Here is a 14,587-nt window from a genome sequence, read left to right as displayed (position 1 = left end):
CCTCCAGGGTGAGCTGAGTGCTGTGGCGTTAGGTACTGCCTGGAGAAAGGGGTTCTGCCTGGAGAAAAGGTTTGGATTTATAATCAAAGGCAGCATCTCTCATTGTTTAGGCCCTGCTTTATTCAAGGAACTGGAACTTTTTATGTCCCTTTGCAAATAAGTAGAATTTCATTAAAGAAATGAGATGGCCCCCAACTGGAACAAACAGCAAGACCTGCTTTTTCATCTAGTTGCCCTTGTTCCAGAGGGACTTGTATTAGTAAGTTATTGTTTAGTCAAGGTCATCAGCCTCTTGCATACCAGGGCCCCTGGTTTCATCTGTTACCTACCGAGTGTCCCGGGGTCCCGTGGCCGGCGCTCAGCGCTGAAGCTGTCCTGGGAAATTGACTGGATGGCTCATGGGGTGCATCATTTGCAAGTGGCTGAGCAAGTCTGTTGCAGGGAAAGGCTTGGAGACTGAATGGGAGCTGACAGTTTCCTTGGCACCCAAACCAGAAAGAAATCCATTGCTTTGTCTCTAGCTTAGCAGAACTAAAGGGCAGCAAGGCAGAGAGTAGCTTTAAGTTGCCGGTACCAAACGTGCAGGGTGGGAACGAGCTCAATCCATAGGCGGCTTTCTCTAACCAGATTTGAATCAAAATAGGCTATTTCACGAGGAAGACCCTCAAATCTTACCCCGTGGGCTGGAAATTGTAAACTGGCGCCAGCATTGTCTGCTGTGCCCCCTGGCAATGTGACTCTGGGCACAGTGAAATAACATTTACCTCCTTGGGGTAAGAGTGGGAAGGCAGTGGGCAGAGTGTGAGCAATTACCTGATACTCGGGTGGGTGATGTAGCTCAAGATTTTGAGGAGAGTGGTACCTTTCCTAACCTGGCATCTGTTGTGCTGCTGCTGAAGGTCCTGGCCAGGCAATTTTTCCCTGCCTCATTTGTAGGACTGAGGTAGGCGAGGAGTGACGTACTGGGGGAGGAGAGGCAGGGTGGTAGCAGAGATGTGCTGTAGGTCGTAGAACTAGGTGTTGCAAAGTGATCTTTATCCTTACAGTGGCCTTCCAAAGTGGTGCCTGGCTGCTTTTGCGATGCAGAAGGTTAAAGAGCTCGCTGTGGCCAGAGGCCAGGTGTGGGTGGCAAGCTTTGCTATGCCAAGGATTGAAGTCCACAGGAGCCAGAGGTTTGGCGAGCTGGAGGCTGTGGCTGCTCTCAGGCAGGGGACTGAAACAGAGCTGTGCTTCCTTTTCACACAGGGGAAATTTGGGCTTACCTGCACACCGGAGGTGACAGCAACAAAAAGAAAAAAGAAAAAAAAAAAAAAGAAGGCACAGAACAACAGCGGGGGAAGAGGGTTCAGCAGAGCTGTTGTTGTTCAGTTCCTTTCTAACTTCCCCTTAGTGAAGGTAGATTTTGTGGTGCTGTTGAGGTTGGCTGTTTCTCCTCGTCTATTCCTAGCAAGGACATCCCTCCCTGCCAGGATCTGCAGTGTCCTGACAGGGCAAGGGGCAACCACAGCTTGCTTGGCAGGTGGCAGAGTTCAAAACTGGCTACATCCTGAAAAGAAGGGAAGGCAACGGAGCACGTGGTGCTGTGTATGGGGAAAGGAGGCTGGCTGGAAGAGGCAGAGGTTAAGAATGCAGCCCAGGGAACAGCAGGGGGAATGCTAAAATGTTTGTCCTGCACTCTGTAAACATAGCAGATATGCCCAGATTTCAAACCCAGTTTAGCAACGCTCATATACACAGTTTCACGGACAGCTTCTTTCTTTCTGCATCGCCTGCAGGGACAGTAACGTTGACACTGAGCGGCAAACAGTGGGAGCTGTTCCAGTATCAATAAGGACTTGGACGAGGGAGCAAGTTTGCTTGTCTGCAAAGGCCTTGGAAACCAGTAAGTGGTACACGGTGACCCCATCTCCCTACCAAACAGGAATATCTCTCTAACCAAATCCAGCCCTTGCAATATGAGACAGGCTTTGCAGTCTCAAAAATCATGAGATTGTTTAAGTCTTGAGCTTCCCAATTAAAAAAAACAAAACAAACCAAAAAGCCAAGAACTAATTGCCTTTTGATTTTGGCAGTTTACGGCCAATCATGTTTCCAAGCTTTTCTCTATAAAAGATGTAGAAATGGATCTAGATGTATAACTAAAAGATGTAGAAAAAGAAAAAGAAAAAAAATAATCCCACCTCACTAAATCCATGACTCCAAATGCTTTGATACTAAATATTATGAAACTTACAGCAAAACCGGGAGAATTAAAATTGTGCAAAGCCAGTGTAGTGCTGACACAGTGTCCCCCCTGCAGTCTTACAGAGACAACCAGCTGCTTGCGCGGCTAGCTGGGGATGGTGGTGCTGAGCCAGGAGATAGCAAACCTCTGGGATGTTGCAGCTTTGCTTTGCTGTCAGGGAGGAAGCAAGAACATGTGCTGTTCTCTTCAGTCTTCAGGAGCGGGCACTTTCCAGCCTGGCACTGCTCCGGGCAGAGGTAATGCCTCTATCAAGGAAACCCTATTGCCATGGAAAATGCAATTTCTATAGTTTGCCTGCGCCAAATTTTCCCTCCTCAGTTATGCTGACAGTGGCAGTTTTCACATGCACAAGAGCCGATCTGGTAGCCCCACTTCCATCCCTTTGTTTTCCTGCAGCCGATGTGTCGGATGCCCCTGGTGCCCAGCAGAGCTGGCCCGGCGGTGCCTCGCGTTGTGGTTAGAGGTGATACCCCTGCTGTTCTGGGGACCCACCCGCCACCTCTCAGGGCTCACGAAAGGAGCTGAAATGCTAATTTTTTGGTACCCCACATTCTGAAGGTTTTAGCCTGATGGCTTCTCCTGAAATGCTTGAGACAAAAATACATTTCCTGTTTAGAAAGAGAGTGAAGATAAGCCCAAAAGTGGAGCCGCCTGCTCTGGCTACCTCAAGTATAAACAGCTTGTGCAGCTGGGCGCTGCTTTTGTTTGTTCTAGTGGCTTTTTCTCTTTAAAGGTGCATTAGACACAGTTACACACAGTCCATCTTTTGGCAGCATCGCTCCCAACTGGCACGAGAGGTCTGGGGCTGTCGGCGTGTCAAGAAAGATCCTTCTAAAAGCCCTGAGCGTGCAGCATGAATTCCCACCTTTGTTTTCGAGGCAACAGCTCTCAGCACCACCAGAGTATGTTTCTGCTGTGCATTTCTCTTAACACTTTTCCACCTTGGCATCTGAGTGCTCTGTACATAGTCACTCCTAACCTCCCTGGGTGGGGTGCTGAGAATGGGTTTATTTTCTCTGCTTACAGAGAGCGAAAGGTTTGTATTGTGAGTCAGCAGACCATCTGCAATCAAGTTCAGGACTCGTTTTTTTCTGTAATTAAGCACGAAATGGGCTTAAAGCTACCTTTGGCCAGGCTGGGGCTGATGTGGCTTCCAGAGTAGATCACACCATCCACGAAATCTCTCTGTGCAGCCAGATTAAGATCCATAGAGGAGATCAGGATTGCGCATTCTCTCTGTGTTGCTGTGGCAGAAGAGCCTGAGCTGTCACAGCGCGCCCTGTGCCCAAGGTAAAGCTGAGATGGTCTCCTGCTCTTTGGCTCCATGTTTTATTTGCCACTTGTGAGGGTGCCTTACCCCCGTCGATATTCTAGGCAATACCATGAGCTCCACGGGTAGATGAGATTTAGATAAAATGGGGGAAATCTATGCTATGATCTAATCAGGCACGAGCAGCTGGGAGGGCAGTTGACTCTGGATTTCCCCACTTCGATAGATCAGTCTAGTTTGCAGATTCCCATGATGGCTCAATCCTGCAATGTTCTCAGTCTTCTAGTCCTACTTCAGCAAAATGATTAGGTCTATTTATAAGCCTAGGACTGGATCTACGGAAACCAGTAGTAGAAACAATGTCAGGCTCTTATTGCCATGTTTAGGTACCCAACTATATGGTCTAAATTCTCAGAGCTGCTGATCCCACCAAAGATCCCACTGGGCCCTTGCCAAAGTGCTTCTGGGATCGAGGTGTGGGATCCTCAGCAGCCATCAGCATGGAGCCCTGCAACAGGAAAACCTCTAACGTGCTGTGAAATCCTCGGCTGGTTGGTGGATGAGTTACCGGAGCATGTGAGAAGGCTCCAGGATATGCCTGGTCTTTTGGTCTTGCTCAGCTGTGGGGAGTTGTCTGGTAGATGTGAGATCCGTAGAGCCGTGGTGGAAGGAAGGAGGACCTGAGCAGGGAGAAGTGGAAGTTCCACCAGCGTGTGGCTGTATTTTACTTCTTGTGGTGACATGTCCCTTCTTTCCTTCTGGTAACGTTTGTGAAATGACTGTGGAAAGCCTCGGCTGAGGCCCCGTAGGCAAGCATCGGTGTTTTGGAAACTGGCACTCAAACGCTGCATTGGTGCGTGAGCTGGCGAGAGGCAGCGCAGGGTGAAAGCCGCCCTCGCAGCTGCCCCTGCTGTGTTGGGGACCGTGAAACTCAAATCTGTGCTTGCTCACAGCCGTGCAAGTGCTGTCTCTGATGTGCCGCCACCTTAGTCTCTCTTATGATGTCTGGGTGTAACTTCCAGTGCTTATTCCTCTAAAGGGGAGTAATTGTTCTTTTTTTGTTTTCTTCTTTATCTGTGCAGTAGTAGTACCTTGCTGTCAGCTTAAAGAAAGGTATGGTCTTGTCCCAGAGAAGAGCAGGAGGCAATAAATAAAAACAGTGGTGTCGTGGAGAGGAAGGGGCAAAAGTTGTGCAAAGAAAAACCATGTAGAGGAGCTCAGGGTTCCCTCTGCGCTCCTTGTACTGGGAACCAGTGTGAGACGTAGCAGTTCAGCATGGAGCTCGTCCTGTACAGCAGAGGCCAGGTGAGGCGAAGGTGTGCTTTAAGTAAGTGTGAAAATGCCTTGCTGAAGAGGGAGGAACTAGAGGTGCGTTCACCTGCAGCTAGAACTCGTGAATGCTTTCTGTGGAGGAGCAGAGCGTCTGGCTGGAATTTGAAGAGATTATTGCAATAAAGATATATCGCATCAGCTGGAGCCTTTATCAACAAGTTGCCAAGTGCTTGTCAGAGTGCACAAATATTGTTATCACTGCTTTATTAAAGGATAAATGAGACGAGAGATGGGAAGGCTGAAGTATTTGAGAAGCACCTAACTTTTATGGTGCCTCGATGGAAGGGCATTGGTCGTGTGCCCTAGGAACATAACTGAAGCATGAATGAACTAGTGTTTGATATAGCAGAGTATCAGTTGTCCTAATCTGCCCTGTTAGCCGTAGTTAAACCCACCTTCTGCCTGGTAAATCTAAAAAATGTGATCTGTCCGTTAACAGCACAGGTTGCCCTGCCTCTGGTCTGGAGCACCGCTTCTGAGCAAGCCCTGTCCATCTCCAGGAGGTATTGCTCTTTGGTACAGCTATGGAACTGTACATGTTAAATCTCCCTCCAGAGTTTTGAGAGTAACAAGCCAGACCTTCCTATGACCTGCCCTGTGTCCTGTTGTGAGCATAGATGATCCTAGGGAGGTGGTATCATCCAGCGGAGCTGCTGGTTTGTTCTCTGACTCGCAGAGCTTCGTGGAACTCCCAGCCCGTTCAAACAGTGCCAGCCCGCTGTGGCATGCGGCGAAACGAGCAGAGCTTCCTCTGCGCGACGGTCTAGGAGTATTCACCACCACAGCCTGCAATTTCTTTTATAAAATTGGCTGCTTGTGCCTGGACCAAGCTCACCCAGTGAGTCAGAGCCGGGAATAGAAGATAGGAAACTCGAATTCATGCTGCTAGTCTAACCACTGAGCCCTGCAATGCCCAGCTCCTCGAGCTCAGTGCACAGCATTTGGGAACCCACCTCCTGAGAGTCAGACGCTCCAGGGCAAAAAAAGGAGAAGAAAAAAAAAAAAAAAAAAAAAAAAGAGAGAAAAAAAAGCAGCAGCACTAATAGCTATTTAATTGCTTTTGAACTTCCCTGACTATAAAACAGGGGCAGTTCTCCCCACCCGAATTTGGACCCTGGCACTTCACCAACTGAAGTCATAGCCTAGCTCTTCAGCAGTTTTTGCGAGTTCCTAGCTGCATCTGGACTGCCAAAAAACTTTTTTCAGGAAACAGTGGTGCCGTTTCTCCTTGTCACCCCCCCACACACACAGCGAGCGTGAGTTCTCATCAGTTCAAGTGACAACAAATGCAGGTGCTTCTCTGCTTTTTCGATGTAGGGTAAGTCTTTTCAGCAAACTTTGGGAGGGAACAGCTGCTCACAGTGAAAACAAGACTATCCTGCTGATCCAAGCTGAAATGTGACATGGAAATGGATTTTTTGACCTTGAGAGGTACAAAGTTGCTCAAAGGAGGGGACCCTGCGAAGATTAAAAATAACAAGATCTTTGTAACATTTCTGCAGCAAGCAGAGCTGGATGAATACGTTGCAGAACAGGGGGCCAAATCTTTAAATAGTACAAACTAGTACAAGTCTTTTGATGACCTATCAGCTGAAGAACTGGCCCAAGCATTTGCAAACATTAATTTAAGAACAGCTGGTTTTGTCGACTGCATTCTTGTCTCCTGTTTCCTATCCTCCGCTCGTGAGTGTTCACACAAAAAAAGATATTTGTTGATGCAGATGTTTAAGGAAGGCTGTTCCTTCTGAGGGTCCACATCTTGAGGGCTGTACGTTTGAATAAGAGCATTCATTTTCCTCAACTCGCAGTTCTGTTCAGCGATTGTTGGACAAGTTAGATACCGATACAATGTCTAGATCTCTCTGTACAAGCATATATATTCTGTCTGTCTCTCTCCCTCACACGCCATGTGATTTGAAGCAGTCATCTACCATGAATAATGTCCAGGGGCCAGGTCACAAGCTTCCCATAGCATGGGAATCCATTTGCATACAATCCGAGCAATTACAAGTAATGAATAGGTTAGTAAAATCAAACAAAACGGGAAACCATTCACACTGGGTAATACTCGAGGAAGAAGGGAGGAAAAAGGGGGGGGGGGGGGAGGGAGATGTTCCTTCTCCAAATGCCAGTGGTTTGCGTGGATGCCCGGTCCCCGCGGGGCTGCTGGCAGCGGCACCGGGCGCGCTGGGGGCCCGGGCAGCCCCGCTCCGCCGGCCGCGGGGGCTGGGGGCTGCTCTGCCCGGCGGCGGGGGGCGGCCGGGCCCCCCCGCGGCCCCGCTCCGCCCGCGGCAGCGCATGCTCCCTGCCGGGCCGCAACCTGCCCATTTAAACGGCGGCGGAGGCGCGGGCGCCGCACCGGGGCCGGGCGGAGGGCTGAGCCCCGGCCGCGCCGAGGTAGGGCTGGGGGGGGGGGGGGTCGTTGGGGGGGGGGGGCGCGGCAGAGCGCCGAGCCCGAGCTGCGGCGGGATGCGGGAGCCGGAGCTGGGCAGCGCCGGGGGGACGGGAGCGGTGCGGGGGGGCGTTGTGGGGGGGTCGCGGCAGAGCGCCGAGCCCGAGCGGCGGCGGGATGCGGGATGCGGGAGCCGGAGCTGGGCAGCGCCGGGGGGACGGGACGGGGGGCGGCGGGGGCGCGGCGCAGCGCTGGTACTGGGGCGGCTGCGCCGGGTCCTGCTGCAGTGGTCCTGCTGATGCTCCTTGGGATCCGCGCTGCTTCCCGGTGGGAGCCCCGGGCGCCCGGGGAAGCGGGAGCGGCTGCAGGTAGCGCGGCGCTGCGCCCGGCCAGGCCGCCCCGAGCCCTCCCAGGGCCGGGATGTGGCAGGAGAGGTTTTGCCCCCCCGTGCTTCTCATTGTTACAGAGACATCTGCTGCGACCGAGTTCGCGTTAAAGATTCTCGGATGGGAAAGGAGTTTGGGAAGCGTGATGTGACCGCCGGCTCCCAGGAATCCTGAAGACTTGTGGGGACAGGTCAGTGAATCCTTAGAACCGAAGGAGCCAGCGCCTGGCAAAGGGCAGTTTCCATTGCACCCCACCGAGGGCTCTGCCTGCGCTGGATAACTTGTCTCTCCCCATCAGCGGGAGTGGGAGGAGGCTGTTGTCTTAAAAGCGGTGCCTAAAGATCCTAACGGGGACAGTCCCTACGTTACTGACTTCGGCATGACTGGAGACTTTGGTAGTAAAACGCCTTAGCTGTTTATGGTAAACATAAACTAAAAGAATAATTTGTCTTCCTGCAGATGACAGCTTTAGGAGCAAGTGGCAGGCACTAGAATAAACTAATAGTTTTATGCTGGCGATAGCCAGGCTTGGCAAGATGCTTATGTTTAAAAAAAAAAAAAAATTTTTTTTGGAAGGGAAATGTGTCAGGAGCAGCTTTCCTGATCCTCATCTAGATTTGTCAGACTCATGAGCAATACAGGGAAAGTGCCCAGGCTCAAACCGTGTCCCATTCTGGCACTGTTCTAGATGTGGGTTGAAGAGAGCAGCCTTTGTATAACGTGAGAATAACTAGAAATTTATAGAAACAGAACATGAGTAAGAACTTCAAAAGTACCCAAATGACCTGGGCATTGAAGTCATGCAGGCACTCCTGAAAAACATGTACCAGCCTTTAAACGTTTTATATTATTCACCCTACCTGCAATTTTCTTTCTGTTTTTCTTAAATGTGTGATGCTACCTGGACTTTCTTGCATCATCCGTAGCTACTGCCCTTCCACTCGGTGGGGAGTGGCCGCGGTGGCGGACCCAGGCATGCCAGATTGCCAGCCCTGCGCTTGGATTCCAGGCAGTGCCTTAAACTCTGGAACTTATTACCGCAAAGCATCGTGGAAGCCAAGAGCGCTTGGCTTCTGGGATTTGAAAAAAAGGATTAGAAATTTGATATGGATAACAAGAATCTCCAGAATTAATAGCAAATTAAATGAGAGCTTTACAAGGGATACCAATCCCTGTATTTCAGGGCATAAACCAATCTTGGGATTTAGTAGGAAACTTCTCCTTGTAGGGAGATTTTTCTTGCGCTGTTTGCTGGTGGGTATATCCCTCTACAGCTTGTTACAGTGCAGTGTCAGCTGTAAGAACATCTTGTCTCCTTGGCGAGGTTCCAGTTACAAAGTACCTGAACCTCAAGGTGTTTCCCACCGTGGAGCTGTTGCTAGAAGGCCCAAGCCCCATGGCTTTGTGTAGAAGCTGCCTGGAGATAAGGATAACATTATCTGCGAACAAAGCAGTGCTCTTAGTGGCTCTAAGATTACTGTCACTGTAATGTAATAAGAGTGATAGTAGATACTGCAATATGTTCGGGACAAACTCCACCAGCAGCGTCGTTGTGGAAGTGGACAGTCAGCTGTTGTGGGCAGTGAGAAATGTTACAGCCATAGTGCGAGAAGCTGAATTCACTGGACTGCTCGCTGAGTTAGAAAATGTAGCCTTTGCTCCGCTTTATCTTTGAAAGTAGGGATGTCTAGCATAAACTCTTGTTAACCTTTTCCCCAAACTGTTTATTTCGCGGGAGCACTGCAGTGGCAGTGTTGAGGGGGGTGTGTGTGTGTTTTTGTTTTTCCCTTGTTACACATCTCTGCTCTTTTGACTAAAGCTTCCATATGGAATTCAGGGTGATGGCTGGGCTCTTGTGGCTGATGGCATTGTGAGTGCGCAGTCCTGAAAATAATTTTAAAAACTGTATATAACGATAGCTGCCTAGTTTTGTAATGAAGTTGCTTGTGGAAGCTTTGTTCAGAGTATGGACCAAAAAAAGCTGGTGCTAAAAGCATTGAATCCACTGTATGATGAAGTGACAAGGCAAAACCTGCATTTTGAACATAACTGCGTGTGTCTCCTTGCGTGTCTTTCTGCAAAGCTTCTTTGGAAATATTCGCCTGTTCGCAGAGTGCCTGCATCACTGTGAAAATCATAACCCAGAGCCTTTTGTGTTGGATCCACCAGAAGCTCTGAGGGTTTGCAAATTAATACTGAGGGATGTACAAGAGCAAAGGAAGACAAACGTTGATGCTCGGTGAAAGTAGTCTTTATAATAGTGATATTTCTAATCTGCTAGATTATATTAGTCTCAATCTCTGGTTTCCATAGTTTTACACTGATAAAAAATGGTGTGAAAAGTTCTGCCTGTGGCAGTTTTCTGACTGTTCCCTGTCGAAGGAGTACTGCAGGCGGTGATGTGGCCGAGAACTTCAGAATACTGCTGGGTTTGTGTGTTCTCCCCGACGGTACTAGCGGTTGGTTGGATTCAAGCTGCTTGTAACTCAGTCAGGTCTGGTGCCAGTCTAGACCAGTGCTAGGAGCTTGCTTAAATGACCAGAGAAAACACGTAACGAACTTTACGAAGCGATTTGCTGATTGTCTCTTTTTTTTATCAATACTCTGTATTCTCTTTTTTTATCGATGCTCTATATTCTCAGGCAATTTAAGCGTATTTCGTACGCAGCAGTGGATATAGGACTAATGCAGTCCTCTGATTTTAGTCTCTCTGGAGGTTTATACCACTCTTGTCACAGTGGGATTGTAGAGCTTTTCAGATGAGCTATAAGTGTTGTGAGTAACATCTGTTTGTGTTTATCCTCCACCTTTCTCTATGTTGGAGCAGTTCATCCAAGGAGTGTCTTGTTTTGGTAGTTGACTGTGTGGGGTTTTCTTTAATGTGTGAGTTGCTATCTCCTTTATCTTGGCTAAGGCAACATCAAAGCCAAACACTTGACCCATTGGGTGAAAGTTGTGGAGGTTTGTGATGGAGTCAAGGCTACGAGGAAGCCGAAGCAAAAGGACCAAAGGGATGGGAGGAGAGCAACCGCACGTAGTGGTAGGGGGTGACAAAGCAATAATAGCTGTAAAGCCTCGTGCCTGGAGAGAAGGAAGCACCGGGCGGTGTGGAGAGGGATGCGCAGAAACCAAAAAGAGTTCTGTCTGGTGAATCTCCTCCGTTCACTTCTGCTGTTGCAAACAATTCCATCATATGACGGTGTCCTGTGGCTTCTGCGGGGGGGGGGGGGGGGCAGTCAGCCTAAGACAGCTACTTTTAACGAAAACTAACCCTAGACAGCCAACCTGCGGAGTCTTGTGATCCTTCAGCCGTGCGGTTAAACTCATGACCAAGGTTGCGCTGTGAGTGGAGCAAGGGAGTCATGAGGAGCTTGTGAGCACCTGTCAACTGTTTTCAATGTTTACTTGATTTCTGAATGTTTAATATCAGACATCAAACCTCTCCGTGTGAAAACAAGGATCCTAGGGCTCAGCTGAGAGGACAGAGAGCATCACAGAGGAATCCTTGCTTTTATAAAACTGGGAAACTTTAAAGGTGTCTCTGCAAGGTTGCCACACGATATAGATGCTCAGAGAAGACCGTCTGTAAGCACGGATCCGTGTAACATAAAGGAAACCTTGCGCTCCCCACAAAAGAATAGGAGGATAGTAAATCAAAGGTTTCTTTTTGCAGTTCTGTGCCTGATGTTTGAATATGTTGAACCCTTCAAGCCTGTTCTACTTCTTGTGCTGCTGTTGCTCCTCACTGCTGTAAGAATCAGTCTGATCTAGTGCTGCAGGCCTGCAGAACTTGCTGATGCGTCCACAAATGAAGCTCTTGAGTTGCTTGTTCAAAAAACATAACTAAATGGAACTATAAAGGCACCATTTAGTTATTATTATTATTTGTATGCATGCTGTTCCTTGGAGGTCCTCAAATTTGTGCCCTTCCTCCTTGTTTTCATATCCTAAAATGTCAGTTCCTCTTGCAGTTCAAAAATATTTGTTTAACATTTTGCCAGCCTGCAGAAGAGGAGAAACAGACCCCCGTGAATATTGTCTGGCAAAATAAGAAATGTTCTGTAGAAATGTGGTCCGAATGGCTTCTTTGTCTCGGTGCTGGAGGGTGGCTGGAACACACACAGCAATAAGCAGGTGCTTGATTTGCAGCTCTGAAACGTTTTTCTTTTTCCTTGTTACTTTATGTGTACTAAAAGAAACTGCTGCTAGTCCAGATCTTGGGGACCTGGCCCTGTCTTACATTCAGGGAGACCTTCTTTGAGAAACACCTGAAATCAGCTCTGTTGATTTCAGAAGGAACCAGCTTCTGGGGACTTGCAGATGAATTCTCATAATTGCCAGGTTTTGAATACTCAGGTGTAAGGATGGCCTCTGGCAAAACAACGAGGTTTATTTGAAAAAAGAAACTTAAAACGATGATGGGTACTGTGTTTGGTTTGTGAGGTCTAAGGTTTTTCCCTTCAATCAAGGGAGTGGATTTTCTTCCACCTTCATTTTATTGAAAGCTGAAGGTCTCCATGGTGGTTTGTCTCCAGGAGCTAGGACTTCAAGAAAAATGCAAATACAGTGAGTGCATTGACTCAAATCAGTGCAAGCTGTCAGCACTCAAAAGCCATTAATGTTCTTGCAGAGCAGGCTAGAGCCAACTTCAGGAATGATGTGTACATAGTTGTGGATAACATCTAAATCTTGCGCTAGGTTTATGGGTTAAGAGTTTTAGTGAAACAGTGCATGCAATAAAATCCATGGATCACACTTTCTTTACCGAATGCTAGGAGTGATTCCTGCTGGAATCTGACCTGCTACGTCAAAGAAACGGAGGTGGTGATCAAACCTCAAATCTGACTCTCTTCTGCCTTCTCCTCCCAGTTGCCTGCTTCTTATTTAGGAGCAATGGGCAGAGCTGGCTCTTCAGTTGGATTCCAGGTGGGTGTAGGTGTACTCACTCAGTTCTCTGTCCTCTCTGCACAGAGGCCAAAAGCCTCCACGTCACTCTGGAACCTGTGTGTGAGTTCCCTGCTGGTGATTTTACACTTTTTCCATCGGCAGTGTGCTCTGCCACTGGTCTGGGAAGTTACACTCATCTCTTTCCCCTCTGCCCAGGGCTGTAGTGCCACCTCTGGTGTGATCCTCTGTTTGGAGAGGGGGTACCCAAAGCATTTTGGTGATCTACAAGACCTGAGCTGACACTGCTGGTGGTGATTATCCCCTGTTGGTGCTCTCCCTGCCCGTGTGGTGTACTGGTCGTCGCTGTGCTACCTCAGTCTGGATTCTGGCAAAAATTCTCCCTTTGCTTAGAGCTGTGCAAACAGCCTGAAGGATTGTTCTGGTCACAGAGAGAGCTTCCTTGTAGGTCTGTGGCGAGAGGCAGTTCATAAATACAAAGAGATGGAGCACAAAGGAACAATGCGATGACAGTGGCTTTCCAAGGCAGCGCTCTGTGTGTACCAGGTACTGGCTCTTGGCGTGACAGGGGAGGGCTTTGTGCGGGCACTGTTGCTGTTAGACTTCAGAGGTGCGTTTGGGAATGTTTATGACAAAACGACTCCTGTGTGCAAGGGGTGGTGGGAGCAGCTGGAGCAATGCTGGAACAAAAGGCTGCTGTGCTACAGCCAAGGCCGACTGAGCAATTAATGGGCCTGGAAGGGTGGCTTTTCGTGAGGACTGACTAAAGCTAGGTTTAGGAAAGTGGCTAAATGTAGTCTGGAGAGGGGTCTGACCATGCATATAAAAAGGAGAGCATAGGAATTACATAGGGGATGACTGGAGGGAGGGAGGGAAGGAAGGAAGGTCGCTTCCCAGCTATTAAATCTCTTAGCCCATGGATATTGTTTCAGGGGAAATTCTTGCAACCTCAGTACTCGAGACCCATCCATCCAGACTGGACAAATCACTGGAGAATGTGCTGTTGGGAGCAGTCCTGCAGCAGCCCCGGGGAAGATGATTCAACAGGGCCTCTTTCATCTTTGATTTCTGTGAACACAGTCTACGTTTGTGCTGCCCCCAGATACTCCCATTCATCACTGTCTGTGGCCAATGTTGATAGCAGCGTATAAGCCTTTTGGGCAAGAGCAGGGAATGCTAGTTATCCCCTCTGCTAACAGAAGACTGTAACTGAGGCTAGTTAGCACATGCTGATGCACAACCAGAGTGGCCCGAGACGCTGCTGTTGATAAGCTCCTTCCTGGCTCTTCCTGGGCACAGCCAGCGTTGCGCCTGCCCGAGGTGCCCTGGCTGTTTGCCCAAGGCAGCCCAGAGCATGTTGCGGGAATATCAGAGGTCTTTTCTGCTTCATTTGTAGCTCACTGAACTTTACTCCAGTAAACATGGGCAAGCGAGAGCCCAGCGTGGAGAGAAAATCCTGCCTCTACTCTGAGTCTGAAATGCACAAACTTTCATTTATCCGCTGCTTTACAGCAGACTTTTTCAGCAAGTGCTAAGTAATTTCAGCGCTCTGACCCCTTTCCTGCCTGTCCTCCTTGATAGATGCAGTCTCTGCTCTCGGTACCAGAGCAAGAAACTAACCATGTGCAGCAAAAAGCCTGAGCGCCCCTGCTCAGAGTGCCCTGCAAAATCTAGGGAGCTTTGAACTTGAACTCCATGCTTAATTACTAACAAGCTAATATTTGGGACTGATATTCTTTCCAGGGCTCAAAACAGAAGTTAGGTTCCTGTTTGTAAGGAGAGATGGGGTGGGGAGTGAGGGGGATGGTAAAAATGCCTTGCTCCATTCACCTCCTGTACAAATGGCAGCTTTGAGCCTTCTCTTTTGAAAATGGAAAACTCCCCTTCCAGATTCTCCATGCTGCCGTGTGTTTTGTGTGAGCGGCTGCAGCTTAATGTCAAATCCCTGCGTGTTCAGGGTCCATTACACATGAAACTGATAGTGAGAGTGGGGAAAGGAAAAGGCTTCTTAAGTTTCCTGTAACGATCTTCCAGTGAAACTTATCTGTCTTGAAAAA

At 48.8% G+C, this 14,587-nt stretch overlaps 1 protein-coding gene and 1 long non-coding RNA gene across 5 annotated transcripts in view; both read left to right on the top strand.

Moving 5' to 3' along the window:
• The first annotated feature begins 676 nt into the window (after positions 1 to 676).
• Positions 677 to 6,925, top strand: LOC130159910 (uncharacterized). 3 transcript variants are annotated; one of them, XR_008825882.1, is made up of 5 exons: positions 677 to 1,275; positions 1,776 to 1,882; positions 2,300 to 2,481; positions 3,019 to 3,147; positions 3,272 to 5,272. It is a non-coding gene; the product is annotated as an uncharacterized LOC130159910 (long non-coding RNA). The 3 variants fall into 3 exon arrangements; XR_008825881.1 differs by lacking the exon at positions 3,272 to 5,272 and adding an exon at positions 5,287 to 6,925 and having other exon boundaries at positions 678 to 1,882; XR_008825880.1 differs by having other exon boundaries at positions 688 to 1,882.
• Positions 6,926 to 7,014: 89 nt separating this feature from the next.
• SLC45A3 (solute carrier family 45 member 3) overlaps positions 7,015 to 14,587 on the top strand; it is a 31,022-nt gene continuing 23,449 nt past the window's right edge. For both annotated transcript variants that reach the window (XM_056361578.1, XM_056361579.1), the window contains exons 1-2: positions 7,015 to 7,244; positions 7,706 to 7,815. The gene's annotated coding sequence lies outside the window, so the exon portion shown is untranslated. The remainder of the gene's footprint in view (positions 7,245 to 7,705; positions 7,816 to 14,587) is intronic.

This window comes from Falco biarmicus, chromosome 16 (genome assembly GCF_023638135.1).
Source record: "Falco biarmicus isolate bFalBia1 chromosome 16, bFalBia1.pri, whole genome shotgun sequence".
Classification (NCBI taxonomy): Eukaryota; Metazoa; Chordata; class Aves; order Falconiformes; family Falconidae; genus Falco; species Falco biarmicus.
This window is presented reverse-complemented; position numbering and strand designations above follow the sequence as displayed.